The 4,324-nt window shown below is 36.8% G+C and overlaps 1 pseudogene; it reads right to left on the reverse strand.

Moving 5' to 3' along the window:
* Window positions 1–2,634: 2,634 nt before the first annotated feature.
* LOC141422914 (small nucleolar RNA SNORA31) lies at window positions 2,635–2,756 on the reverse strand (annotated as a pseudogene).
* Window positions 2,757–4,324: the final 1,568 nt, after the last annotated feature.

The raw sequence follows: 4,324 nt of genomic DNA on the forward strand, positions 1-4,324 counted from the left end.
ATCTGAAGAAAAGCTGAGTTTCTGTTAGAAAAAAGAAGGATGAAGTGGATATAGTTTGCACAGACAGCCGTCTGGGTCCACCACGCTAGCCCTCTCATCCTCTCCATCTCTCTCAGATGTAAGAGATAGGTCTACACTGCCGAACTGAATCATTGGCAATACACAAATACAGAAAAGACTGACAGGCCAAGTACAACAACAGCCAATCTGTCAAATATAAGCTCTGCAGACATAATTTCTGAGAATTTGGGTTTCCAGATGGAAGTACTTTCTTCCTGAATATTCTGTTTTCTCTGTGTAAAAACAGATTTCCAGGTAGTGCTCAACTCTTCTTTTTTTTCTGGAGATCTCAACGGAGTATTTTCAGAACATGAACACAGACATGCTCTCTTTGGCATGTACACACATATATAAACACTCACATACAGAAAAACATAGAGACACTCATCCTGAGCTGCTCCCTCAGAGACAATGAAATACCCAGAGAACCTTGTGCACACAATTAGAATGACTCTTAAAGATGAAAGCTAATTCCAGTCCCTGGTAAGGCTTTGGGTAAGTACAGGCTGTGTGAGGACAATAATACTTCTACTGAGACATGTGCTTTCTTTTCTAAGTGCCTTAGTAGCCCACTGAGCACAATTGGTTAACTATACCCACAGGCAAGGCAAGCCCCACAAAGCCCCTTTCAGAGGGCTGGTCTTAAAGCATGGAGTGTGGGCCTAAATTAGTTTGCTGTGGGAATTAGAATTTACAGATATGAAGAACTGAATACCAAGAAGCACTCAATTTCTTTAAGCCTGTTGACTTTAGCATATCATTCCATCTTCTGCAGTGCTATAAATTCTTAAAAGCAACTCAGTACATCATCATCACTCCTCTGTATCATTGGCAGAGCAGTTAGAGTGAAACACAGCCTGGCTGTGTTCCCAGAAATCTAGAGTTGAAGTTTGTTCTACATCTGCTTGATATGCTAAGCAAAGATATGGATGGTCTCTGCTCTCCAGTTAGATTTACAAGGAGACAGTAAATATTAGCACCTTAAAAAGATTAGTTATGAAGCAAGGCAGCCTCTAGTTATTTAGGCATTCATTCAACAAATTATATAGTTGCTGCAACCAGTATATAACAGGTTCATTTTCTAAGCATGAAGATACACAAAGGAAAAGGCAGACAAAGATCCCTGACTTCAAAAGGTTTGCATTCTTCTAGGGCATAAATGTGATTTTGGAGTTGCAAGGTCTATGTGATAGTCAAAGCTATGAGATTGAAGAGGAACAGAGAGGAAGTGAATGTAGGTAGAAAAGTGACTTCTAAGAATTGAGGTGAGCTCCATGTGTCAGAGGAGTCTAGGATGAGACTGAAAAAAGCAGCTACTGAGGAATGGAGAAAATTCAGGAGAATGAGGGGCTCTGAAAACAAAACTAAAAAGCAGAGAAAATGCACAAACACATCAGAGACTGGCAAGTCAAGTGCAAGAAGGGTTGCAAACTAACCACTGATTTTCATTATTTGGAGGTCATTGTTGATCTTGATAAAAGTAATTATGGTGGAGGGTGGGCAAAGATGACTTGGTTGAAGAGTATTCAAGAAAGTGAGAAGAGAAAAATAAATTATGGATTAAAGTCCTTTAAAGCATCACCCTTTAAAGGATATTCTTTACCTGATTTTTTTGTTGTTCGTTTTGCAATATCAAAATTGTGACAATAATTGAAGACAATGACAATAAGAGAAAAATAATAGTCTTCAATGGTATCTCACACTTTTATTTCTATAACCTAGAACTTTAGACAAAGATTGTGTTACTTAGAACACAAATCTGTGCAAATTTTAGCACAAAGGCTAAAATATTGGCAAGTAAACAAGAGGGAAACTTGTTACTGTCTTCCTTAATGATCTGAATGAACTAACTCAGGGAGATCAAGGATGTTGGAGCTCTGGTCTCCTTCTTGCTCGACCATGCTCAGGTTACAGCTTTCATCGCCTGGTCTAAGATAGCTAGCGGCTCTAACCTCCACCATGACTTCCACATGAGCAAGCAGGAGCAGAAAGGCGGTAAGGTCATATTCCAATTTTTTTTAAGGCATGACCTGTAACTCGCACATCATTTTCTCTCATTTCCTGTTGGCTAGATCTAGTCACAGTCACATCTGGCTGTAAAGGTGGCTGAGAATTGTAAATCTTTGGTGGCATAGTTACATGTCCAGCTAAATTTTTCTATTACTAAAAAAAAAAAAAGGCAAGCAGATAATGAAGGGACAGTTAGCATTTTCTGCCACTGGGAGTCTTTGGAAACAACTGAATTGTGACTATGGAGTGAAATTTTTGTACATATTTTTCTATATAGTTAACTTGAGCATAATTATATTCAATGAATAATGCATACTCTACTGTGGGTTTTATTATTAATCTTCAGTTTTTTCTGTATTAGGAATTAATGAAGAGATCATGCTACTCATTTTCTGTGCTACAGCAGTCATTTTTTTTGTGTCTAGCTTGTACCTTTTATCTACCAATTGCATAAAATTCTTATTTTCTGAAAATACATTTCTTATAGTACAGTCCTGCAAATACCTGGTGCAAATTACCTTTTTAATAAGCTCAAACTTTTCTTTTTTTTTCTTTTCTTCCTATTGATGTACCCTCCAATTTAGTTTGGGCCGCCACAAAAACAGACAGAAAGCCCAGGGATTATTTTCTTTTGCATCCTAGTGCAAAGCAAAAGAAAACTGCAAATTGTTCACAACTTCTCTTGATTTTTCTTTCTTACTTTGAGAGCTTTCTGTTGCTTCTGTTCATTGCTTCTTGCTTCAATAGTTCCCCAAATAATTCTTTCTAACTCATTCTATGAGATATTACACTGATACCAAAATCAAATATATCACAAGCAAACTACAGATGAATATCTCTTGTGATATTCAGAGGCAAAAATCCTCAAAAAATACTTACAAACAGAATCCAGGACATATAAGAAAGATTATACATGAAGACATTCAAATAAGATTTATTTTAGGAATGCAAAGTTTGTTCAACATACAAAAAACAATCAGTGTAATATACCATATTAATAGGATAAAAAAATCATCTCAGTAGACACAGAAAAAGTATCTGACAAAGTTCAGCACTCCTATTGCTAGAGCAACTAAGTAAGAAAAGGAAATGAAAGTATCCATATTAGAAAGGAAGAATGAAACCATTTGCAGATGACATGATTGTCTATGTAGAAAACTCCAGAGAACACATACATACATGCAACACCAACATGTGAATTCAGCATGACTGAAGGATACAAGAGCCTTATACAAAGCAGATCAGTTGTATCCACTCAATGCCAGGTAAAGGTTGGTAGTTTTCCATTTTTTGTCAAAAGCAATGCCTTTGTGATGGGGGTTCAAATGAAGAAGACTCATCCACTGTACAGAGTCTGTTTCTTGTGTAGTACTATGAAACTACTTTTTATTTTTTGGTGGCACTGGGGTTTGAACTCAGGGCCTCATACTTGCTAGGCAGGTGCTCTTACCACCTGAGCCATTTCACCAGCCCCACCTTTTATGTTTAATTTCATACTCACAATGGATGTTCTTAAAATGTCAGGTCCTGGGGGAAGAGCACTTTCATTTAACAAAGTTTCATTTGTCTACAGTGAAATGAGAAAAACACAGTTGATGAAGTGCACTTTTAATTCAATGAAAAAAGTTATTATTTTGAGAATATATTCTTCATACTTCTTTAGTGACAAATATATTCTTCCTTAGAATTTTTCCTGATAACTCATACTAGGATCTTTTTGTTTTAAATTTTTATTTATTTAGTACTATTTTCTGGTAAGGTAAAAGGTAATAAAGTTAAAATAACAAGATTAGTTAAACAGTTAACTTTTAGTGGTGCAGGAGTTTGAACTCAGGGCCTCACACTTGCTAAGCAGGTGCTTTACTATTTGAGCTACTCCACCGGTTCTTTTCTGTGTTGGGTATTTTTGAGATAAGTTCTCTCAAACTATTTGTCCAGGGTTGGCTTTGAACTGCAATCCTCCTGATCTCTGCCTCTGAGCTGCTAGGATTATAGGTATGAACCACTGGCACCTGGCTAATTTTTGAAAACTTACTTTATGTAATTCAAGTCTGAGAACCACATGGGGAACATACATCAGCTGTGTTTACTGTGTGTTTAGGGCTCCCTAACTTACCTATTCCTATTTCTCATTTTGTCTTCCTTTTGGTCTTTATTCAGCTTATCTAACAAGCTTGTCTCATCAATTCTCTTATTTGTTATGAACTAGTAAAATGTGGTGGGGAAGCAGCTTGGATGATTTGGGATTACTCGT

This window comes from Castor canadensis, chromosome 4 (genome assembly GCF_047511655.1).
Source record: "Castor canadensis chromosome 4, mCasCan1.hap1v2, whole genome shotgun sequence".
NCBI classification, from domain to species: Eukaryota; Metazoa; Chordata; class Mammalia; order Rodentia; family Castoridae; genus Castor; species Castor canadensis.